Here is a 26817-nt window from a genome sequence, read left to right on the forward strand (position 1 = left end):
CAGTATTATTTTCTAAATGAAAAAGCGATGATATATGATATGCTATGATATATTCTATATATTCTAAGAGCTGCTTAGACAGTATGTTTAGACAGTATGGAACTCTGAAGCACTCTGGAGTGTGGAACTCTGTTCTGTTGACATTGCCTGTGATTAATATCTGGGACAAATACCCACATATGACATAAAATATATCAATCACATAGTATTGAGGGCAGAGCCACAGGATCACTGCAAACACATCACTGCAAACACATCACATCACTGCAAACACATCACTGAATACACTTTTCCTGCTCATTTGACATTATCCAGAATTTGTCATTTCTTAAAAGACCTGTCAGCCAGACTGCAGATCTAGATCCAAAATGTAAGCTCTAGTAAAATATGATAATTTTGGCAGCAAGCACAGGTTTCTGTCAATGGGGACAGCGCACCATCTCCGAGACCTGTAAGCAGTACTATAATGCTACATAACTGTACAGTATATGTTGGTTTTTGAAGGAGATGCAGTGTAGTGGCTCTACCTTTGTGATCCTGTGGGTTGATGTACTTCACAACACTATCTCTGGCCTGTCTGGAGCTAAATCCTGATCCTGATTATTGCCCCGGGCATGTACCAATAAATCACAGGAGTGATATATATATCACTAGTACACAGTATATAAGCTGGAGATACAGGACAACTGCTGTTACGTCCCAGTGTGTGGTCCATGTGTGTTTTGTTGCTATCTTCCACACTTCCTGACCTTGATTGTTCTTCCTCTCCCATTGGTCCATCATTACATCATTGTTTCAGTCTGACATCATCTTCAATTAACTCTCAGCCAATCAGAACACAGATAATTCAGTATATTAGTTGGAGGTTTTCAGATCGAAGGGGCCTTTTGTTTGACCTCGGTCCTGCTTGACTTTTCTTTGGTATAGCTTCGACCTTTGTTGGTTTGTGTTTTCCTTGTACTTTCGTTTGTTTGTGTTTATTGTTTATTTTGCCATTACTGTAATCTTCCGCAGCTGGCGATCAATTGATCACCCAAGGTTTGCAAATTCTGTTCTGTCCTCCTTATCTTGTTTCTCTTCCTCTGACCCTCTAGAGAACAAATCAACAGACTGCTCAAGCCAAACTGCCCCACCACATTACCTGCCTCATCACAACTTTGCAACACATCCTTAGATTTCTTTAGTTCTAAGATCAACATCATCCGGCATCACATTCTCTCCACTACGCATATCATTTTCATACCTCCTCCCTCCTCATCCAACTTCTCTGGTTCCCTTCTCTGCAGCTTCTCTCTTCTTGACTCAGCATCCCTCAATAAACTAGTTACATGCATGAAACCCACCACATCTATTTTAGATCCCATTCCCACCACTTTATTTCAGTCCTGTTTCTCTTCTCTCTGTCCCATTGTCCTCAATATTATACATGAATCCATGAGCACTGGCATTGTACCAACGGTCCTCAAAACTGCTGCCATTACGCCCATGCCAAAAAAGCCTAACATGGCTCTCGACAATCTTAACAATTTTCACCCCATCTCCAACTTACCCTTTCTTGCTAAAATTCTAGAACGTGCTGTCACACTTCAGTTACATAACCATGACAAACAACGTTTTTGAATCCCTCCAATCTGGCTTCCATCAACTTCACAGCCCAGAAACTGCCCTGGTCAAAGTCACCAATGATCTTCTAATAGCTTCTGATTCTGGTTCTTTTTCTATACTCATCCTTCTTGATCTCAGTGCTGCTTTTGACACGGTTGACCATAACACCTTACGTGTTTGGAGTTGCTGACATTGCTCTCAAATGGTTCAAATCTTACCTCACTGATCGCTGTCACTTTGTCTCTCTTAATGAGTACAGGTCTGAAATTGGTCTTGTTAAGTCTGGTGTTCCTCAGGTCTCAATACTGGGCCCCTTGCTCTTCAGCATTTACATGTTCCCACTTGGTCAGCTTTTAAGATCACATACCAAACCTGACACAGATGTGGCTGTCTCTATCCTATCTAATTGCATCTCTGACATAAAAATTTGGATGACTCAAAACTTCCTTCATCTTAACTGCGATAAGACTGAAGTCATGCTTATTGGCACTCCCCGTCAACTTCGTAAAGCCAGTCCTGTAACCCTATCTGTAGATGGCTCTGTACTCTGTAGCTTCAATCAAAATTAAAAAACCTTGGGGTTATATTCGATTCTGGCTTAACACTCGACCCACATGTGCAGCATACTGTCAAAACATCTTTTTTTCACCTTAGAAATATTGCTAGACTACACCCTATGCTATCATTAACTGTGGCTGAAAAGCTGATCAACACATATGTATTCTCTCGAATTGACTACTGTAATGCTCTACTTGCTGGGGTATCTAAATAGACTCTGAACAAACTGCAGTATGTCCAAAATTCAGCAGCCAGAATCCTGAACAGGTCTAGTGCAAGTGTTCACATTACTCCTATCCTGGAGTACTTGCACTGGCTTCCGGTCAAATTCCGTGTAGACTTTAAAATCCTCATGCTCATCTATAAGGCTCTGCATGGCTTGGCACCTAAGTACCTGTCTGAACTATTATCGCCCTACTCCCCACCTCGCAACCTTCACTCTTCTAATTCTGCTCTCCTTACTGTCCCCCAAGCCCGTCTACATTGTGTGGGTGACAGGGCCTTTTCCTGTTATGCCCCAAGCTCTGGAACTCTCTCCCCAAGGATATCAGAGAGTCACCTTCTCTAAACTCCTTCAAATCCAGACTCAAAACCCTCTTCTTCAGAAAAGCCTTTACTTAACTGGTTCCATTCTTCACCCCTCTCCTTTTCTTAGTACCAGCATCCATATCTCCTCTGTATATTGTAAATGTGTTTTATATTGTGTATTCTTTTTATTTATTGTTGTTGTCATCCTGTTAAGTGCTTTGAGAAGCCACCTTTAAAGGCGCTATATAAAACAAAGTTTATTATTATTATTATTATTATTAATATTGTTATTATTTCCTTGCCCTAATGTGTTATCAACCTCTGTGTTCTTTTGTACCCTGTTCATGTTGTCTACTCTCATTTTCCGGGCTCATCCGGGAGATCAAATCCCAGTGTTAAGGATTTCTTTTTTGGTTGCAGAATTTTGGTGTTTGTACTTTTGTGCATTTTGGGACTGGTTAGCGTTATCGGGTATTTGTTTAGGAATAAGGACTGCTATAGGATTCTGATTTGTGGATTGTGTTTTTGGCAAGATAGTTATGGTTACTTTTGATTTGTGAACGTTTCTGGAGGAGCCTTCCTTTGAGCAGCTGGAGAGGTGTAGGAAGGATGAATTGCTCCAAATTGCTGATCACTTCCAGATTCAGGTATCGACGCAAGCTCTTAAAAGGAACATCAAGAGAGCTGTGATTGATAAATTGGTGGAATTAGAAGTCTCTGCACTAGCGAGCAACGATGCCAGTCCTCCTGGGGCTGGTGCTAAATCTGCTATGGCTAGGGAAGAACACATTGAGGTGAGGGTGGAGGCTAAAGACTTAACGGAGGCAGACGTCAAGGCCACATTACCTCTCTTTGAACCGTTCTCTCCGGTCTCCACTGGGTCAAAAAATGAGATTCGCCTGAAAGTTCATCTGGCCTGCTTGCAAATAGAGGTGCAGGAAAAAGCCCAGGCACGCCAAGTACAATTTGAGTTGCGCCTTTGTATCGAAATGAAAAATGAAAGCTCCGATTCTTTGCTACAAGCTACTGTACAAGCATTTACTTTTTAAGCTTGTAGTATGCACTGTTTGGGAGATAATAATGAAACCAGGCCATGCATTTTGTCAATATTAAAAATAGGGAACACTTATTTTAGGAAGTGCAGGGCTGATGCTGATCTGAACAGAGCGGTAATTGGGCATTGCATGAAGGCTCTGAATCTCTGCTTTCAAATGCTCTTACAAATGCTGTAATATGCACCATTTCTGAGATATTAATGAAATATGCCATCCATTTTGTCAATATTCAAAAACATTGGCCACGCATTTTTATGGATGCAGACATGATGCTGAGTATAAAACTGGGGATAACAGACATTAAATGAACGCTCTTATTCTCTGCTTTCACGTGCATTTAGTTTTAAGCTTGTAGTATGCAGCAGGTCTCCAAGGTGAACAGCCTCTGGCATGTTAGAACAATGTAGGTAAAGTCAGTCAGCAAGTCAGATCCATAACTTTGGGATAAGGATTGGATCTAAGGGCTGGGTCAGTCGTGTTGGGTTGGGAAGCAGACACATGCCAGGCCCGTCCCATGGATTTCCCCAGCTGCGGAGCTGGGCCCAGAGGGGGGAGGGGAAGGCTGGCGGACGGCCTTGGCCAGTGTTTAGCAGCTGGTTTAGAACTGGTGAGGACCAGGGGAATTTGAGTGTTTAATTAAAACAAAGCATCGTGAAGGCCAGGGGTGGGTGTCAACACGATGTGATTTCTGCCTAGTGCTCTGAATGTCAAAGTGAAGAAATTCAATGAAGCGTGGCTAAACGATGGGAGTAACTACAGATGCAGCCATTCAAAACGTGTGGAGTATTTTGCGGTACACCGCGGTGGGAGTGATGCAGTTTCACGCTGTGCATCGCGTCATTTGACATCATGCCAGAAAGTATCTGGAATCACCTTGTAAAACCGCCAGGAGGAGCCAATAAAGCTTAACCTCTCATGTACAGCATTTGAGCTTTTAAATTTAAACAGTGTATTACAGCATGTTAATCATCAGTCATTAAAAAGTGGGTATATTTTATGAAAGCAAGATTGCTCAGTTGGACAAAAGTACACAACCTACCTTTATCATAAATATTTTAATTATGCAGAAATATTTTATGCATCAAAGCCTTTACCGAATGTATTACTAATAGTATTAATAATGAATGACTTTTGACAAGCTGTAAACTCAAAGTATTACGTTGGTCCACATTCTTTCTAACCGTCATTTTAAACGAAAATACTTTTATTTTTTTCTTTGACAAACACCACAGCATTTCGTTGATCAAACTAACGAGGACAGGGCATTAGCTAGCCAATACGATAAAGGAATTACTTTTTTTGCTAATTTCTTTAGCACATTTGTACAAGCACTTGGAATCTGTCCAAGCCCTACTTTGTCAGCCATTTCCCTTTACTGTAACCGACTTAAAACTCCCTTGCTTTTAACAGAGCGTTTCATAATTTCTAACTACGAAAATTATTTAAATTGCGACACTTATCATTCAACCAGAGCTCAAAATATTACAAGGATCCTCAAGAGCACAGCAAAGACTGTATTAAAAGATACTTGTATCAGATACATGAGAATCCAAACTTTTTTATCTACGCTTTTTTTTCCGTAAACCAGATATTATGGAACCACTTCAGAAGGGTGTCAGCCAGTCAGATTCCAGGAATCAGTACTTTAAAGAAAAAATACACACCAGTATTCCATTTCTCCCTAAACAATTTAAGCATTGAAGTCTTTAACTAACTTGTGAAAAAGCGTGTAAAAAAGTGGTAGTTTAAAGCTTTTCTGCTAATATAATATATAATCGCGTATCTAAAGAAATTAATAACGATATAATTATATTCGTGTACTGCGACAGGGCTGTGTAGGGCTGTTTCGCCTCTGCTCATGTGACTTCCCCAGTAGCCCTCTGGTCTATGTACTACAATAGTAATTCACAGGTTGTGTGTTCAAATCCAGCCGGCGCGGTTACTTTTCTTTTAACAAACATTTCTTTGAAAAAATAGAATAGCAATATTATGGACAATTAATTGACTTTATATTTCTAAATATTTTTATTCACAAACAAATGCAACATAAATTGTTATCTTTGTCTTCTAAGTATCTTAATAAACTTTCAACATAGCTTTCTCCCCGTTTAGATTTATTTTTCTTGGGATTTTGGGATCAAACGTGGAAAGATTAAATTGTAATCGTTTTTATTTTTTAAATACATTTTAGAAAAGTGTAATCTATACTAAAAGCTGTATTTATTTAATACCACTCGATACTTATATTAATGGAGTTTAGTTGATACTGTTTAAACTTTTAATTATTTTAAATTGTATTGCATTGTACACACGTGTAGCGGCGAGGCTTATTAAAATACAGGAATTATGTTTTCTGCTCCCTTGCCAGTGAGGCCCCATCTCTCTCTTCATCTCTGTGGTGCAGCCACAGAGAAGCTATTCATGCAGGCTGATTTAAAGATCTCTCTGTGTGAAAACACAATGAAAGCACAACGTCCAGAACTCCATTTGTTGCACCTTTCTATTGCTTTTACGTGATCAGAAGGCTGAGGATGCTTATCTGCTCCAATGCAGTAAATCCTTATGGAATGTGTAAGACTCTCCTGGCAACTGACACCTGTGTAGTGGCAATGCTTATTAATAAGATAGAATTAAGTGTTGCTGTGCTCACTCAAATGAGGCCCCATCTCTCTTCATCTCTGTGGTGCAGCCACAGAGAAGCTATTCATGCAGGCTGATTTAAAGATGTTTTCTTTTGATAAGGTACAGCTCCCAAATGGGGATACACTTAGCTAAGCCTGGCTATCATGATCAATGGTCATCCATTGGCACCTATCTCTTTAGAGAGTTCCAGATGGATGTCTGGACTGCATTCCTAAGTGTCAGGAGTAAGTGACTCATATCTCACCTTGATCAACCAATCAGGGACTGGTAGGGCCGAGTAACCCACGTGGGTCTCTGATGCCCATGAAACTTTCAGTCAATGAACGAGCTGAAGTTCCTCCAGGTAAAAACAGGCAACAGAGAGCTCCTCGGAGAATTCCAGGGAAAAATAATTCCAGGGGTGCGAGACAATTTCACGGCAGGAAGGCCCAGGAGTAGAAAGGCTCCCAAGGGCAGGACATTCTCGCAGCGCGCCTCCTGACCATCCTGAGACTCAGCCCGGACAACCATGTAAAGTCCAGTGTGTCCAAGTGCCAGAACATTGCCTTGTTCTAAGAGTCGAGAGCGGAGGTTGCCACAAGTAACCAAAGGATCCACCCGAGGTTAGCATCAGCAGCAAGCCTCATGAACAGGTTGGAACTGTGGACAGCTGAATCACTATTCAGAACTAGTGCTTCATCAGGAACGAACCGGTCCTCTTCCTGACCTGCTGGGACTCACAGTCATCTTTTCTCCTGAGCACAGCTTTGCTAGTTAAAGCCAACACTAACTAGCCAGTCTTACAGAGAGCATCAGCAGCGCACCATCGGAAGCCGAACAACACAACCTGGCACTGAGCCAGAGAGCGCGGATTGGACAGCAACAAGCCTGCAACTGTTTCTTTGTGCCTGCAGGAGATCTGAATCCCCAAAGATTGGATGAGTATTCAACTTCACTGCATTACAGCTCGAGAATTCAATTGTTATCCCAACCAGTTGATATCAATTTAATTCCTAAGAGTTATGTACTTGTTTCGAGTATCTAGTGTAGAAGTTATAACCAAGTTCATTTACAAAATGCTCTAAACGAATGATATACTGAACGTATGTCTTCTTGATGTCCTTGTATGTGTAACTCTTTGTGACTACATGAATATATATCCTTTGTATTCTGATAACCCTCTCGATAAGATCTGTTAGGTTTACATGCACATTCTATGAATTAATAAATGTATCCTCGTGTATTAGTACCTGTGTGTGTGTTGTTTGAGGTATACCGCATGGTTGGATTCTAAGGCCATTAAAATAATCATTTTGTGACTTTCTGCTACAATTAATAATTGTCCCAGTAAATGCCCAAACCCCTAAAGAACTAGTGCCTCGTGAGAGCACACTACACACTACACGGTGGCTCTGTGGCTAAGGATCTGCGCCTGTGACTGGAAGGTTGCTGGTTCAAATCCTGTGGCCGGCAGAGGAATCCTACTCTGTTGGGCCCCTGAGCAAGGCCCTTAACCCTAACTGCTCCAGGTGCACTGTACAATGGCTGACCCTGCGCTCTGACCCCAAGCTTCTCTCCCTGTCTGTGTCTCCATGGAGAAAAGCTGGGGTATGTGAAAAGAGAAATTCCTAATGCAAGAAAACACAAGCCTTCTTCAGGTGTGAGGGTCTTCTGCTCAGAATGAAACGCTAAAATGTAATGTAGGCTCTGAATGGGTTCAATTATGATTTAGGCTTGATTAAGGTCGCTGCCTTTCATCTAAAATCTTGCTTGAATCCTTCTAAACTAAAAATTAGACACGAGAAGGGGCTCTGGTGAAATTTCTCTTTTTTTAATTTCTCTTTTTTTCTTGGAAAAATATCTTACAATCCGGGCACAGAAGGATTAAAAGAAGCCAGACAGGCAGAGGGAAGAGTGAGTTCTAAATAAAGAGGTATCCAGGTAACAGCCGCAGACGTGGCCTACTTAGCCCGCCAGGGTTACCCTACTCTCCCAGAAGAGGCCCACCAGGAGATAGCGCTCCAGGCGTTCCTCTGGGCTCTGGCGCCGACTGAGGTGCAGCGCCACGTGATGCTGGCCGCGCCAGTCCCCTTGGAGCAGGCCCTGGTTCTAGCTGAGCAGGCTGATGCTGTATTCGAGGAGACCGGTGGGCACCAACGGAGGGGCGCACGGGGAATCAGATGGGGAGGAGGAGACGGCCAGCGCGGCGATGCTGGGGGAGCGATGAAGAATGAAATAAAACCTGCACTCAAAGTAAGACATTACCAACAATGACCACAAGGTGCAGATATTGTCCTCTCATGTTAAGAAGGGCAAAGCTGTGTTAAGGTAAAAGGAATAGAAATGCATTGAATTGGAAAAAATACTGTTTTTATTTCTAAATTAAAAAGCAAAACAGTAATGCTGTAGTGCGGATTCGCTGTTACCTTTGTGCTATTATGTGCTCTACAATGCAAGAGCTGCTTATGTTTTGGCAGTATGGAACTCTAAAGCACTCTGGAGTATGGAACACTGTGCCCTTTGAGACACACCTGTGCATGTTGCACAACTTATCGTTGCATTGTGCAATAGGGAGTAAATATACTAAAAGTATGATTTTAAAATGTTTTATTTCACTAATGTTAATTAAATAAATTCTTACATGTGTTTTAAAAAACAAATCTAATTAAAATAAATGTTTTTGTTTATCTTGTACCATAGAACAGGAAAATCTTTGTAATTCAAGCCCACAAACTGTCCTAATGATCCAATACATGATCCAAGGAAGATTATCACGGTAATATCAACATTGTTTTCCTCATAAAAATGCATTCCTTTCATTTCGTTTTATTTTTTTAAACAAACTCACATTATGTACACTAGAGGCCTTCAATTTAAAAAAATATAGCCATGCTAAATGCTCAATTCAAATCAATAAAAATAAAATCATCAAATAGATAATTGAAATGAAAACTTTCCCTCAAGACATTACTAACAATTATCACAAGGTGGAGATATTGTCCTTACAAGGTAGAAAAGGTAAAAAGACTTTTTTTTTCCTAAATGAAGAAGCGAAAAAGTTATGCTGTAGTGCGGTTTCGCTGTTACCTTTGTGCTATGATATAATCTACTAAGCAAGAGCTGCTTATGTTTAGGCAGTATGGAACTCTGAAGTACTCTGGAATATGGAACTCTATTCTGTTGACATTGCCTGTGATTAATACCAGGGACAAATACCCACACATGACATTAAAAAGATCAATCACATAGTATTGAGGGCAGAGCCACAGGAGCACTGCAAACATGTCACTAAATCCACTTTCTCTGCTCCTTTGACATGATCCAGAATTGACCATTTCTTGAAAGACCTGTCGACCACACTTTAGACTTTACACATTAGACAGAATATGCATATAATAGTTAGATCAAACAGAGAAGCGTGTTTTGATGAGTTGTGAACATTTCTGTCAAATTCTGAAAGTGGACGAACTTTTTGAAATACTAGTCAGTTTGGGGAGACAGAATATGCATATAATTGTTAGAATGAACAGAGAAGCATGTTTTGATGAGTTGTGAACATTTCTGTCAATTTTTTGAAACACTAGTTACTTTGGGGAGACAGAATATGGATACAATTTTTAGATTGAACAGAGAAGCGTGTTTTGTTGCCTCCAACAAAAGAGACACAATCCGGGGATTGTATGAAGCAGGCATTACCATTATTACATTTGCATATGGTAGCCAAAGCCGATGAAGCCATGACTCAACTTATTGATACAAAAGGACATGTTTTATACAAACAACCCACCCAGAACAGTTTCAGTACAGTTCCATGCCATATATGGTGTAAAGCCAAGGCTGCGCCTTGGTACCTGATCAACTATAAGAATTGTAAGAACATTCTTGGGTTCCTTTAATTATTGTTAAAGCAGACATTATGTACTTCTAGAATTTGTTAATCATGACTTAAGGAGATATCAGGCACTCTCAGTTCTGGCCGGGCTGCCCGAAGCTGACTCTGCTCTTCATGTTCCAGGCGCATAGCCAGCTCACACTTAAGTTGCAGTTAGTCATTTTCCATTATTCTGGCAGGATAGTTAGTAAATGATGTTAGTATATTATTTACACAGTAAAAGCAAACTAGTGAAATAAATGTTTAATCCCTCAATAGTATGGGGGGGAAGGTTTGCCCTTCTCAGTCACCGCAGAGATGTTGTTGTGCTTTTATGTTGCTAGGGAGGTGGTGTTGATGGTCTGGGTGAGGTCATCTGTGATATGCACAGCAAGCAACTTAGTACTTCTAGCTGTCTCCACAGGGAAGTCATTAATGTGCAGTGGGGAGTGATTAGGGCGGGCCTTCCTTGAGTTAATTATCATCTCTTTTGTCTTATCGACATTCAGAGACAGATTGTTCTTGATGCACCAATCTGCTAGTTGCTCCACCTCCTTTCTGTATGATGCCTCATCGTTGTTACTAATTAGGCCCGCCACTTTCTTGTCATCAGCAAACTTGATGATGTAATTTGCACCGTGCTTAGCAGTGCAGTCATGAGTCGTCACCGTGAACAGGAGTGGGCTGAGTACATAGCCCTGGGGGGATCCGGTGTTCGGTATCGTGGCACTACAGATCTTGTCTCCAATCCAGTGCATGTCAAAGAAGAGACTAAGATCTTCCATTTAATGCCCATTAACCCCACAGTTCAGCTCAGCATCAGCCCTGCACTGCCTAAAATATGTGTCCCCTATTTTTCAATATTCACAAAATGGATGGCATATTTTCATTCATATCTCCAAAACAGTGCACACAAGCATAAAACCAATGCACGTGAAAGCAGAGACTTGGAGCTTTCATTTAATGTCTATTATCCCCAGTTTAAAAACTCAGCATCATGTCCACCTCCATAGAAATTTATATCCAATATTTTTGAATATTGATAAATTGATGGCCTGTTTTATTAATACTTCCAAAACTCTGCATACTACAAGCTTAAAACCAAATGCACATGAAAGAAGAGACTCAGAGCTTTCATTTAATGCCCATTAAATCCACCGTTCAGCTCAACATCAGCCCTGCACTCCATAAAATAAGTGTCCCCTTATGTAAAAAAATTAAAATGGACAGAATTATGATGTTGGTAAGAGAAGAGCTATTTATTCATGTGCACATGGGACAGCTGCTTGCAAAAGCTAGTGTAGCGGCAATGCTTGTTAATAAATTAACCAGTGATCCTCCCCAGGCTCCAAACACAGACTGTAGCCACTTTCCATCTCCCTATTCATCAGGATTATAGTCGTGATATTTTTGTCTGTCATCATGGATGCGCTGTGCTAAGTCCATGATGTGTTCAAAATTGTCTGGTATGTAAGTACTATTCGTTCTAACCTTAATAGAGGAAGGCCTAAAACTGTGATTATAGCAGGGATCATAAGGTTAGTTCCATTCCAATACATTTGAGGTACACTCAGATGAAAAGCAGAACTATTTACCCATGCCAATAAACCTAAATGATCACCTCTATCAAAGGGGATTACTCCTGTGAGCATCTTGTATAGCAATACAAACCCAACATGAGCTCTGATTATTACTTGTGGCTGATAAATATGACAACACCAAGAAGGTATTGATTCCATATTTCCCATTATTACAGTAATGTAATACGCCTAACAGGCACACTGTCACCCCGCCCCAAGGAAGCCCAACAGATACAGAAACAGTAAGAACATAATTATTTCTGTTCACCCAGTCTCTGGTGCAGTGGTTTGGTGGCAGTGCAACGTGTAGATTCAGCAATTTCATCCTGTCACCCGGATGGCAGAGTTGGTAGTCAGTAGCACTTGATATGGTCCCTCCTCAGTGGGGTTGCAACATCTGGCAGGATGTCTTCTTTACCCACACACACTCGGCACTTTAGACTGCACTACCCTCCTTAAGCCAATTCGTCACCTGGCGAGCTCGTTCCGAGAAGGAATTCACTCTGGCTTTCCTATGTAGTTGGTTATATACATTTTTTCCGTCAGAAAATCGAATACTTGGAAAAACCCGGCCTTATGGATTCCCTCATCAATCACAATATCTCAGAGCTCTATTGAGGTTGTTCACAAAAATGCTGTTTCATGCAGTAATTCCTTATAAATGCTGCAGGGCATCCCAGCCCAATAGGCCTGGTGTGTTCCCCAACCACGTAAACTCTACATCTTTTCCCAAGCATATTAAAAAGCATATTAAAGCATAGCATCCTTTAAACACAACCCCCCACTCCTGTAGCCTCCTTTCACCTCTTAGAAAACTTTATATCACATCTTTTTGCTGTTATAGTCAATAAACAAGACAACTGTGCTCCCAATAGGGGAACTGTCACGACCGCCAGCCAGCTTGCGATACTTGTCCCGGCTTCCGAACTTCCCTTTCACCCTTCAACATTGAATGTCGCCTGCTGTTTTGGATTATATGCCTGTCTCTGTATCTTCTGGCTTTCGAATAACCTTTTACCTGTCGACCACGAGCTCGCCTGATGTTTCGGATTATACGCCTGTTTCGATACCTACCCACTCTTGCGTTTGCATAGGTTCCTCATACCTCATCATCTGGGTTTCGTTACAGGAACCTGGACACCATTTACTATACACTGTAAGATTATTACTCTTTTATTAAAATCCTGAGATAAATTTAGAGAGGCTACAAAGGGGTTTCCTAGTGTATTATTTCACACAAGGCTCTCGTTTCAGTTTCTGAAAATGCTCTTTAACTGTGAAATCAGGCCTCTTTCTTACAAAAATCTCTCCAACAATGTTTTTTTTTCACAGTAGTTTTATCTTGGTGTTTTGTCTCCCTTTCCCCCAGGGCTAGTTAACACACCCCCATCTGGATATGCTCAATCAGAATATTTATTTAATATATTTAATATATATTTATTTCCCTGAAGGGGTCTTATATCTGGTTATAATTTTGGGGTCACACTATAATTGCAACAAACTGGCGGCTCCTTTTTCTCCTGCTTGGGAGTCTTTTTACCTCCCATTTGCAGCTCTCGCACTTTTGCATACATACTTCGCAAGTTCGCAATCTGTCTCCACTTTCCGTAATATCAGGAAAGCATAGTTGTACATTCTTGGCAACATCAGGTTTTAACTCACTCAAGTAAATTTGTTTCATTACTATGGAAGTATCTTCCTTTTCATCGGCTAACCCCAAGTATACAATCTGTAAAGTTATAAACCTTTCTGTAAAATCTGAAACATCCTCACTTTCCTTCTGCTGACATGCGGTTACATTTAGTTTAGCTGTTACTGTTACTAAACTAAAACATAAAGGACGCCAGATGCAAATAGAGACAGATGGACTTACACCTAGGGCCTATTTGACCAGAATCCATTTAACCACCGTCCAATATATCTTCGGACTGATGGGTAGAAACCAGAGCCCCTGGAGGAAACCAAAGCACACTATGCGATATTACAATTTTTCAGTTATTAAAACATGCTTTGCAAATCTAGCTCATACAGTACATACTCATGTCTGAAATTAATAGAATGCTGATATTTCAATCTTTCATTTGCAATGTTTTGCACAAAATCAGCAGCTGAACAGCAGTCTGCGACATACTTTTATCCAGTGCTCTTCAGAGCAGAAACATTAATGTGGGCAAGAGATCTTCCCCTATGGTCTGCTGTACTTCAGCTAGCCACATTTTGGCTGTGCCGTGTTTACTCCTGGGAACCCTGGACTGGAATGAATATCAGGCTGTATGCTGCATATTGTGTTGAAGCCAAACACAAAGAATCACTTCTAAAACTTTAATTTAACCTTTAGTGTCTGGTCTCGAAATGCTGTCCCATCACCCATCTTCTGACTTCTGGATGTGTTAACAGATAAATGTCTTGTTTTCTTTTTCCCATATGCTCTTCTGTGCATCATTAAGTACTTGTGGGTCATATCATGTACCTCCTGGCATCTTTACTGGCAGGCAGCTGCTACAAAAAAGTAACATAAACGTTAACATCTGCATATGATGGCGTTGAAGACAAAAACAAAAGAATTCAACAAATCTATACTTTACACTTTACTATAGCTTTTACATTACGACAATCTTTTCATATTTACAATCATCAATTGTTTTAGGTTGCTTAACTGATTATCTGGAGACGCTTGTTCCAGTGAACAAACAATGGCCTTTGTTTAAGAGACAACTTACATTTTTAAACATTCTTTTAAAATACACCTCTGAAAATGTTTTTAATCAAACTTCCAACTTCTTAATTATGTTATAAAATAGCTGAAAAATTACTTAGTCCTTCACCTATTCAGAAAAGTTCACTAAAAGGATTAAGGAAATGTTCTCTCTGTGTGAAGACACAATGAAAGAACAACGTCCAGAACTCCATTTGTTGCACCTTTCTATTGCTTTTACGTGATCAGAAGGCTGAGGATGCTTATCTGCTCCAATGCAGTAAATCCTTATGGAATGTGTAAGACTCTCCTGGCAACTGACACCTGTGTAGTGGCAATGCTTATTAATAAGACAGAATTAAGTGTTGCTGTGCTAACTCAAATGAGGCCCCATCTCTCTCTTCATCTCTGTGGTGCAGCCACAGAGAAGCTATTCATGCAGGCTGATTTAAAGATGTTTTCTTTTGATAAGGGACAGCTCCCAAATGGGGATGCACTTAGCTAAGCCTGGCTATCATGATCAATGGTCATCCATTGGGGCCTATCTGTCTAGGGAGTGCCAGATGGACATCTGGACTGCATTCCTAAGTGTCAGGAGTAAGTGACTCATATCTCACCTTGATCAACCAATCAGGGACTGGTAGGGCCGAGTAACCCACATGGGACTCTGATGCCCATAAAACTTTCAGCCAATGAATGAGCTGAAGTTCCTCCAGGTAAAAACAGGCAACACAGAGGGCCTGGGAGAACTATACTAGGACTTTCCAGTAGGAGAATCTCTAAGGAGAATTCCAGGGGTGCGAGACAATTCCAGGGCAGGACGGCCCAGGAGCAGAAAGGCTCCCAAGGGCAGGACATTCTCGCAGCGCGCCTCCTGACCATCCTGAGACTCAGCCCGGACAACCACGGAACGGCCAGTGTGTCCGAGTGCCAGAACTTTCCTTTGTTCTAAGAGTCTAGAGTGGAGGTTGCCACGAGTAACCAAAGGATCCACCTGAGGTTAAAACCAGCAGCAAGCCTTGTGAACAGGTCGGAACTGTGGACAGCTGAATCACTATTCAGAACTAGCGCTTCATCGGGAACGAACCAGTCTTCTTCCTGACCTGCTGAGACCCACAGTTATCTTTTCTCCTGTGCACAAACTTTGCTAGTTAAAGCCAACTCTAACTAGCGAGTCTTCAGAGAGCATCAGCAGCGCACCATCGCAAGCCGCACAGCACAGCTTGGCACGGAGCCAGAGAGCCCGCAGGAGATCTGAATCCCAAGAAATTAGATGAGTATTCAACTTCACTGCATTACAGCTCGAAAATCCAATTGTTATCCCAACCAGTTGATATCAATTTAATTCCTAAGAGTTATGTACTTGTTTTGAGTATCTAGTGTAGAAGTTATAACCAAGTTCATTTACAAAACGGTCTAAATGAATGATATACTGAACGTATGTCCTCTTGATATATGTAACTCTTCGTAACTGATTGAATATATACCTTTTGTATTCTGATAACCCCCTCTAACTTCTTAACGAGGTTTTGAAATATCTCCTATCCTTAGCCTTGTCAGAAATCTTCACTAAAAGGATTAAGGAATTGTTATCTAGGCTCATCTTTTTTTCAAAAGTGGTGACAATTAGACCTCTTAATTCCAAAACATTCAATAAGAACAAGAGTTGGGCAGATGTCACGTAGTGTTTTGTCTTGGGAATATTTGAGTGGGGTGGCTAATCAGCCTCTATGCTCTTCTGAGCTTAATTTATCTACTTTTCTGCTGTCTCTTATCCCCTCCTGGTGTCCTAGTTGTTGGAGAACGAGACATGTCATCTTCATAACAATGACACAAGCAATACTGAGATGGATTTCAAGTCACAAGAAGACACTATCTTTAATAGTTGAAAGAAAATATGTTCAACATATACAGGTATGTTCAAAGTATTTTCTGGAACTGGTCAGTTATCCAACCACTCCAGAGACTGTCCTTCACCCTGAAATGATATCCTTGAAACTCTGTAATCAAAGAGGAGCTCTTCTCTCTCAGCAATGTCCCTCTTCGCTATAAACAGAATTGTCATGACGGGCTGTCCGTTGATTATGAATGACTTTCTGACAGCCCCGATGTTGTCTTTTTTCTTAGAGGAATTTATCCGCCTTCCGATCATCTCCTTATCCGTGTGACAGGTGCAATGTTCTTCACATGAATGCACATTTTTTGTGTAGGTCCATCAAAAAAGAACAGACATCTCATCTCTCCCTCTGCCATATGTGCTTTTAGGGCTTCTGCAGGTGTCTTTGCGATGACCTCGCCATGGTAATCACACACCACCTCTTCTTTCTGGAAATGCCTGGAAGTCACAACCTTCTTCCACTTCACTGGATCGTCAGTGATACTCAGGACTCTCCAGGTTTGACTCTTTCCATCTTTTTAATTTGCCTTTCATTTGGTTGTGCATCTGTGTTTGGCTTCCACTTCTCAAGCACCTCAGACGCTGTTGGTGTATTTGCAGTCCAGCCAATGCTTTGAAAATAGCGGGTCACTTTGTCTGTTTCTCTGTGAAAATAAGTGATATGTAAACTTACCAATAATGTTCTGCAGTCTCATCTTCCTCTGATCTGATCTCCACCTGTCGTAACTGTGTCAGTCATGACTTCTAGTCAGTCTCAGGCGCTCTTTCTTTCTGGGAAGCTGCCCATCTAACGACACTGGAAACTCCTGTGTCAGCTCCTGGAAGGCTGTGGCATCATCCATCTTCGGATTTCCAGATCCTGCAGCTACCACAGCAGATGTTGGTGCTGATCTGATGTAAAAGCGAATATTAGATCACAATAATCTCTGTAACACGTTGGCTGAAAAGAACTGAAAGTGGTGTTTTCTCTTCCAGTTATACAGCAAATGTGCATACTGCAGCACTGAGTGGCGATTGCTCTCTTGATGTTTCAAAAGCATGAAGTAATTGCTGTTTTTGACACATTATTTTGTCATTTATTCAGAACATGGTGAAACTTACTGAGATCCCTCCTCTGCAACACCTTCAATGACTTCAATGGCTGAGCAGATGTTGCCATATGTCAGCATCCTCTAGTGTTTCTCTGCAGTACCATCTGAGTGGGCCAGATAATCCGCCACAATGCTGTTCTGTGCATCTGTGAGCCTCTTTGTGGCCGTGTAAAATGCCCTCCTGGCAGCCTGGCTGGTGGTGAATGGAAGATGATATCTACAAAACAAACACATACACACAGTGTATGATTGTTTCCAAGCCACAGACAGTTTGATTAATACATTAAAACATCTTTGTGATATGGTTTACTTCTCATGCAGTCTTCGCAAGTCATTGGAAGGATTTTAAATTGGCTCCCCCACGGAAGAAATGAAAAACATTTCAGTCTCTGTTCCACAGATGCTATCAGTGGCAGTACAGTGTAGTCTAGTGAATGTGAAACATCTGAAAAAATGTTGAATGCCGAAGACAGATGATGGCAATGAACTGGAGAGAGTATATCAGCGTAACTAGACTTACATGTTCCTCTTCTTCATTCAGGCAAAGCATGCCAGCAGCTGTGAGGAGGTTGTGTGCTTTGTCACTGCTATTATCACCAGTTTTTGTCCTCTTTGTGACACAAAATTATTTCTCTGCATCCATTCCTGGACTTGAAATCACAAGCAATTCAATAAATAATATCTAATAATAATATCTGCCAATGATGATTTTACAGTAGCAACAGCTGCACCCAGTAATGAAGTGTATGGAGAGTGTTGAGTATTTCAGTCAGTCAGTCTGACCCACTTGGCTGGGTGCTAAGCTTCTGTAGGACGAAGCGGCTGGGATCTCAATGAGGACTCACAAGTAGGGGATGGTGTGGAAGAGAGGTGCAAAAGATGAATGTGAAGGAGAGAAGGGGCTTACATATATCATGAGGAGGTGTCATCAAGAACCATTACGATTTAGTGCTGCTGTGGCTGTTTGAACCTGATGTTTGCCGTTCATTAACTCTTGTTCCATATGGAGTTATTGAAGAGAAGTTGGGGTGGAGATCAAATTCCACTCTCACACTTCCGCTCTCCAGTGCGTTCAATCTGCTTGACTGAACACAGAGCTGGGAGGATCTTCTCCCTCACCGCTCCCTCCAGTCCAGTCTTCCTGTAAAGGCTCTAAGTACTGTAACAGGAGCGCCACCTAAATGACAGTGATGAGCCCTGACCAGCACTGTTATTCTGTCTCTTTATAAACGTCAGATCATTGTGTCATTGTTCGAATTTGACCAAACAACTGAAATATGCAAGACTGTCATTCTTACTGTTATATTCTTTATCACCCCTAGGTGATGCAGGTGCTTCAGCTGAATAATGGCCTGCAGGTAATACAGCACAAGAAGCTGCTCAGGCATGGTGATGTCTTCTGAGGTGTGCGTCTTCTCCAGTTCCGCTCCACATCTCTCTTTGCAGCCCTCAGCACCTTCCAGCAGTCACTGGCGCTCGGCCCAGGACTCTGCAGCTGTCTGTATCTGTGGCAGAAGGAGTAGTACCATCAACATCAATTCCTGTCATGTACTGGAACCAGAAACCAACTGGAATCAGAGTTCTAAATGGAAAATACCTCTTTCTGATGACTTCCTGTGAGACATCCTTGCTGTTTTTTTGCTGAATGTCCTTTAGGATGCTCTGGAAGATGATGATGACGTTAGCTAGGCTTGGATCCTCCTGTCTTAGGTTGGTGGCATTCAGGATGTAGCACAGGAACCGGTTGATGTTTTTGATGTAATTAGCAATGGTTTGGTGAGACAGTCCAGTCATCCTCAGTTGGTAAAAAAATTGCTTGTTTTGGGAACGTCCTTCACAAACATCAAGAATGTTTCAGACGGATCCATAAAAAATAGGAATCTGGAAACGTTGCCTATTTAAAATAAAGTTTTTAGGGTTTATTTTAGGGCTGGCACAATCTCAGATGGGTGAATTTTGTGCTAATGACTTAAAATATGTACTTTGTGAGTCTCTGCCCAGTTTTAAATACCTACCTGTCACGAATCTCCCTCATGCAAGCAAACGCTCCCGTATTCCCACGAGCTCTCCACGTACCAAACGTGCACACGTCAATCAGTCCTCTACTTAAACCCTCACCAGATCATTGCTCACGATTGAGATTCTCTCCCGGAGCTTACCTGCTATCTACGCTTTCGCCTTACTACGAATTCTCCCCTGGACCTCGACCCTGCTTTTCCGACTACCTCTTTGCCACTCGATTTTGTACCTTCGCCTCTAGAATGCTCTCTCGGATCGTGACCCCTGCCTGTCTCTTCGATTACGCCTCCGCCTTCCGAATCCACTCCGACACCTCTTCTACCCCTTCCCTGACTCCGACCCCTGCCAGTCTCCTCGACTACGCCTTCACCTACCTATTCTGTGCCTAAGCCACTACTACGCCTTCCTGGACTCGGACCCCTGCCTGTTTACTTCGACAACACCTACATCTAGCGCCAACCCTACCTAGGGCACCGCATTGCATCCCTATCCTCTGCAGTCAGCCCCTGCGTGACACTACCTCCTCAGAGCAGTTTACCACACCCAGGTCCTGGATAAGGTACTGTTTAAAGCCAGCCAGGAGCGTTTTTTCTGTATAGTCCAGCCCGTGTCGCTCTCTTCCAGAGAGCCTGCTGATAACTCTTAACTACTGGGGTCCTGTAGGTATTTACTGGAACAGGACCCAACCCGAAGTCCTTCCAGGGCACCTTATTTGTCTGGACGACATGTCATCCGGTATGGTTCTTCATTAACATTACTCTCCATTTTGAGGTTTCGCCATGGGTACTACCTAGTGGGTTGGCGGGCCCACAGGAGGGGTGAGATCATTTAGACCTCATTTGACCTCCACGTACTCAAGCAGAGCAGTGGAGTTACCAGCGGAACCACATGGAGGTAGAGGTCACTAGGTCTCCACTCCTTACCCAAGGGAGTTAAGAGAGTCATAGTTACTCCCGCCATTTAGCCGCGCTTCATTTAATTTCTTCACTTTGACATTCAGAGCACTGGGCAGAAATCGCATCGTGTTGACACCCACCACGGGCCTTCAGGATGCTTTGTTTTAATTAAACAGTTGAATTCCCCTGGTCCTCACCAGTTCTAAGCCAGCTGCTAAACACTGGCCGAGACCGCTCGCCGGCCTTCCCCTCCCCCCTCTGGGCCCAGCGCCGTGTCCAGATTCGCTGCCGTGGACGATGGCTTGACCCCCCGGCACCCCGGCCTTCCCGCGAGAAGGCGAGGGAGGGCTCCGACTGGGGCGCACGAATGTGGCAACGGCACACGGCGCCTCGTCCAGCCATTACTCGCGCCCAGCCCCGCTTCCCAACCCAGCCTGACCGACCCAGAGCCAATCCTTATCCCAAAGTTATGGATCTGACTTGCTGACTGACTTTACCTACGTTGTTCTAACATGCCAGAGGCTGTTCACCTTCATTTAATGTCTATTATCAGCAGTTTTAAACTCAGCATCATGTCTGCATCCATAAAAATTGGCGTGGCCAATGTTTTTGAATATTGACAAAATGGATGGCATATTACATTAATATCTCCAAAATGGTGCATATTACAAGGTTTAAACCAAGAGCATTTGAAAGCAGAGAGCCTTGCACTTCCTAAAATAAATGTTTTTAATATTGACAAAACGCATGGCCTGGTTTCATTATTATCTCCCAAACGGTGCATACTATAAGCTTAAAAAGAAAATGCTTGTACAATAGCTTGTAGCAGAGAATCGGAGCTTTCATTTAATGTCTATTATCCCCAGTTTTAAACTCAGCATCATGTCTGCCTCCATAAAAATGTGTTTCCAGTATTTTTCAATATTGACAAAATTGAGGGCATATTTTCATTCACATCTCCGAAACGGTGCATATTACAAGGTTTAAACCAAATGCAATTCAGATGTTTCATTTAATGTCTATTATCCCCAGTTTAAAAACTCAGCATCATGTCTGCATCCATAAACATGTGTTTCCAATATTTCTGAATATTGACCAAATGAATGTGTCATGTCCCAGTGTGTGGTCCATGTGTATTTTGTCGCTATGTTCCCCACTTCCTGACCTTGATTGTTCTTCCTCCCCCTTGGCCCATCATTACACCATTGTTACAATTATCAATTAGCTTCTCAGCCAATCACAGTGCAGTTTATTCAGTATACAACTTGGAGGTTTTCAGAAGGAAGGGCCCTTTCGTTTGACTTCGGTCCCGCTTGGCTTAGCTTCGGTTTCGCTTTTGGTTTTTCTTCGGCTTCGTTTCGCTTCGTGCGTTCGTGTTTTGTATTGCTTTGGCTTTGTTGGTTTGTGTTTGTCTCCTTATACTTTCGTTTGTTTGTGTTATCCTTTATTAAGCCATTACCTTGCCCAGACGTATTGCATCAATCTCTTTGTTCTTTTGTACCCTGTTACTTGTGTCCACTCTCGTTTTCCCTTCGGTATTCGTAGTTCACTTCTGTATTTGTGTGAACTCTTGTGTATTGGATTGGTTTAGGTTGTTGGGTACATTCTGCACACATAGTTGATTTTTGTTTTAGAAACAGTAGTTTAGGACGGGTGAGTATCTTTTGTCTTGTATGGTTTTGGGTAGTCAGTGAAGGTTAGCTAGGGCGTTAGAAGACACAGAAGACCGAGTGTTTCGGGTTTTCTTCTGTAGTTAGGTTAGCTTTCCCTCGCTTTCTTAGCCAGCTCCATTTTGTTTGTTGTTTTCTTTTCTTTGACACTGCTCTAGTTTCCTTACCCATTGTGTTATTGTATCCTATTACGTACCAGTCACTTATTCACCTTAAAATAATCACTTTTGCATCAACCCTTGTTATCACGCTTCCTAAGTCCCTCACTAGAACCCACCTGCATCCACAAACTATCCTAAATGTTACACCCCTTTACCGCTAGACACCTGGGGTCGTAACAGGATAGCTTGTTTTCATTAATATCTCCAAAATGCTGCATGGTTCTAGGTTTAAACCAGGTGCACGTGAAAGCAGAGACTCAGAGCTTTCCTTTAATGTCTGTTATCCCCAGTTTTAAACTCAGCATCATGTCTGTCTCCATAAAAATGACAAAATGGATGTGTTCAATTTTCTCCCTTACCGGCTAGGCTGCCTGGTCCCAGGCCGTGGGTCACCGGGAGCACGCGGGGGGTCCGGGCCACCACCGGACCTCGCTCAGTCTAAAAGCGCAACAAAAGCTTGGAGCGAGGTGACTGCTCTACTACGTACAACACCCTGACCCAGCAACACGACGGTCTAAACCCAGCTCACGTTCCCTATTAGTGGGTGAACAATTCAACGCTTGGTGAATTCTGCTTCTCAATGACAGGAAGAGCTGACATCGAAGGATCAAAAAGCAATGTCACTATGAACGCTTGGCCACCACAAGCCAGTTATCCAGTGGTAACTTTTCTGACACCTCCTTCTTGAAACCCCAAAAGTCAGAAGGATCCTGAGGCCCCACTTTTGCAGTCTATATTCATACTGAAAATCAAGATCAAGCGAGCTTTTGCCCTTCTGCTCCATGGGAGGTTTCTGTCCTCCCTGAGCTCGCCTTAGAATACCTGCGTTACCATTTGAGAGGTATACCGCCCCAGTCAAACTCCCCACCTGCCACTGTCTCCGGAGTGGGCCGTGGCCAGCGGGTGCCAGAAACAAGAGACTCGCCCTCCCACCTCGCCAGGTAAGTGAGGAAACGATAAGAATAGTGGTATTTCAGCAGTGGCGCCCCCGGGATGGGGCCTCCTTCCTATTCTACACCTCTCATGTCTCTTCACAGTGCCAGACTAGAGTCAAGCTCAACAGCGTCTTTTTTCCCCACTGATTCCGCCAAGCCCGTTCCCTTGGCTGTGGTTTGGCTAGATAGTAGGTAGGGACAGTAGGAATCTCGTCCATCCATTCATGCACGTCACTAATTAGATAACAAGGCATTTGGCTATTACATTCACCAGACTGACTGGTTTCTTTTCCGGGTTCAGTGGCCTGTCCACTTAATCATCCAAAATGACACTTGCATGACAGCATCAGGGATGACACACCCGCCAATGGCTTTGAGTGCTCCCATGCCAATTGTAATAATTACGAGATCCACAAAGTCAAGGTGGGTTGTCTAATTGAGTGCCCACCAGTCAAAATCAGTCCCGGCTAGGGTAGTGCTGTAAAGACCGGGACCTAGCTAGATTGCTAAGCAGGGTAAGGGGTAGTTGCTGTGGTTTTAATTCAAGCCGAGGTGTTTACAATATAGCAGTACATAACATAACATTTTTAGCACAATTTAGTTACATTATACTGTATACATTTTGTGGTTATATACAGTCATTGTTGTTTTCAGTGGCCGCGTTTTTGCCGCCAAACATTGAGAGGATGTCGAGGGAGTAGAGTAGGGCTCTTTGGCTGAAGAGCTGTTTCTGTCCACTTTCTCTGATCTGCAGGCTCTGGAGGACGTTGAAGTTTCTCCTATGCCATTTTCCTCTCGCTCCAATAGGGAAGCCGTAGAAGGTGACTTTTTCAGCACCTGTTGTTTCTTTGATCTGTTCTTTCAGGTGCTCATAGTAGACAACTTTCTCTCTTTCTGCCTCCTTTAGTGTGTGTAAGTTTTGTTCATAACGTACAGTAACATCTATTACAATTGATTCATTGTTTTTTGTGAAAATGAAGTCAGGTTTTCTGACCTCTTTGAGTCTGAAGTGTGGCTCTTTTCTGATTTCCCAATTTTGTTTTTTAGCCTCTTTGGCTAAAATGTCACAGATTTTATTGTGTCTTTTAATTCTTGTGCTTTTCCCGCAGGGGCATTGATCGAGTATGTGTGAACATGTTTCAGTTTTCTGTTGGCACTTGTGGCAGAGTGTTGGGTATCCCCTTTGGCCTCTGTTCAAGCTTTCCCTGTTGGGATATACAGTACATTAGTCCGAAGTTGAAGTGCTGCGATATAGTGTCTTTCTTTGAAACCTTTGTGATGCGCAAGCCAGGAGTTACTGTCAGGGTCACCTTTGAAGTTTTTAATTCTTGTTCCTTGAACAGGTAATTTTGTCCAGTTCTCAAATTCGTCATTACGCCAGTTGCATGGAGTCATGAATTTTGGTTTTTGGTTGGGACTGGGTTCCCATTCCACTGGAAGCAGTATATCCTCTGACTGCACTGTTAAGGTTGTTGGGTCTTTAAGTTGCGGGATTTTGTTTTCATCGCCACCACCCTGGATCCAGAGTTTCCGGAGTTTTACTTGTGCGTCTTCCGATCGCATCAGAGTGCTGATGATAGGATCCGGTGACATAGCCATACGCTGTAGCCTTCTGATTTGTATTGAAGGAATCAGCCTGGAGAGGTTGGTTGTGCCCAATCCTCCGTCTCTATTACTAGAGTATAGTAGTCCATTAAATGTCGATTCGGTGAGATGTAGCCACCTTTTTATTGCTTTCCTTATGAGTCCATCCAGATTCTTTAGTGATAATTAATTGGTATAGGCATGGTCCGTCTGATAGATTAGTCTTGGAATTGTGTATACATTCAGTATTTGTTGACTTTTGAGAAGGTATTAGTGGGGCTTTGTCAATTTTGTGGATCCAATCTTGTAGCAGATTTACTGCAACTGGTTTTTTGGTTGTTGTCCATGGGTTTATTTTGAGATCGAGATATTTCTCTGATTCACAGGGTGTAATCATACAGTATGTAATTTGTTATTGTTTATGGACCAATCTTCGTAATTATTGATGACATATGAGTCCTTGGTCAGAGAAATCAAGAACCCGTGGCACTTTTTTGCTCGTACCATTAGTCCTGTGTGAGCGCAGAATACTTCAAAGGTGTCAGTGTTCTTTTTCATCCCCTCCCAATTGTTGCTCAACAGAACCAAGTCATCTGCAAAAGCCAAAGTCGTGATATTTCCAGCCTCCGTTTTGAAGCCACAGCTGAGTTCTTCCAGGGTGTTTATCAGGGGGTCCAGAGCTAGATTAAACAGTAGAGGTGACATAGGATCACCCTGTTCGACTCCAACCTTGATGGAGATTTCATGCGAGGATTGTTTGTCTGCTTTAATCTGATTGTGCATTCATGGTATGAGTTTTTGATTTACTCAATTACGTGGTTATCTAGCTCTTTTTGTTTTAGTACTTGGAATATGTGTTTGTGGGCCACTGAGTCAAAAGCCTTAGCAATATCAATGAATTCCATAGCAATTTGCTTGTGATGCTTTTGGCGTTATTCAGGATGTGTTGTAGTGCAGTCAGATTCTCTGAGCAGCCAGAGGCTTCAATGAATCATTGGACAGGCTTTTTTTAGAAATTTGGTTATTATGCATGAGAAGAGTCTGAGGAGCATTGACCCGATGGTGAAGGGTCTCCAATTGCAGATGTCATCCAGGCTCTTTTCATCTGTTGTCTTTGGTATCAATATTGTTCTGCATTGCTTTAATTGTTTGGGTATATGGCCGGTGATTAGCCAGAGGTTAAAAAATTGGAAAAGCTTCTCGCCATCACCCTCCAGATCATCGATGGCATGCCAGTCAACATTCTCTGGTCCAGGCGCAGATTTTTCTTCATTGTTCTGATGTTTTCTCGGATTTCCTCTTCGCTGATGAGAGTTTCGAATATTTCATTGTCTGCGCTCCCCCTTGATTTGAAGTTATCAAGGTTGTTAAATGTAGTGGGATCCTTCCATTTCTTTTTGTAGGAGTTATAGATTTCAGTTTTGTCAGTTTTGCAGGATGTACTTTCTGCTCCATCAAGGATGAGAGAAGTCAGTTTTGATCTGTTCTTTTTGTATAGAGATTGGTGGTATTTATAGAGCCTTTTTTGTTTGCTCTTCTTTTTATCCATGACCATTATTTTCCATTTTGATGTTTGTTATGTCTTTGCTTTTTATTATTACCTTTTAGAGTTTCAGATTTATAAGTTTGTAATAGTTTTTCTGTTGCAATTTCAGTTAATTGGTTGATTGTTTCGGGGTCCTCTGAATAATTGAAAACAGCTCCTTTCCATGCTGTTTCAGTTTCATCTCTGTTAGCTATGTCTTTAGAGAGTCTTTTGAGTCTCGAGTGGATTCCAGTTAATTTTGTTGAGTGTCCTCTTTTTGGTTACTGATGGGTTTTGCTCAGTGTTAGTTAATGAGTTTTCTTGGATTTTTCTATTTCTTGTTGATCTTCTTTTTTCACCAACTTGTTTGTTGTTTTTTGAACCGAATTCTTGGGCGATTAGTTGGTTGATGTTTAAGCCCCTTTATACTTAATTTCCAATGTTTTCAGTTTTGTAAGTTCTTCTTCCATCAAATCTTACTGGATTCTTTACTTTGATTTTATTTAGATCATGGATTCTTTCCTC

General features: G+C 42.1%; 1 long non-coding RNA gene and 1 pseudogene across 1 annotated transcript in view; both read right to left on the reverse strand.

The window, feature by feature from the left end:
* Positions 1-26817, reverse strand: part of LOC148641333 (uncharacterized) — a 338459-nt gene that overhangs the window by 99165 nt on the left and 212477 nt on the right. The gene's annotated exons all lie outside the window — the stretch shown is intronic.
* LOC148641338 (28S ribosomal RNA) lies at positions 22739-23319 on the reverse strand (annotated as a pseudogene; the record flags this gene model as incomplete).

Source organism: Lepisosteus platostomus, chromosome 24 (genome assembly GCF_059453375.1).
Source record: "Lepisosteus platostomus isolate fLepPlt1 chromosome 24, fLepPlt1.hap1, whole genome shotgun sequence".
In the NCBI taxonomy this organism is placed as follows: domain Eukaryota; kingdom Metazoa; phylum Chordata; class Actinopteri; order Semionotiformes; family Lepisosteidae; genus Lepisosteus; species Lepisosteus platostomus.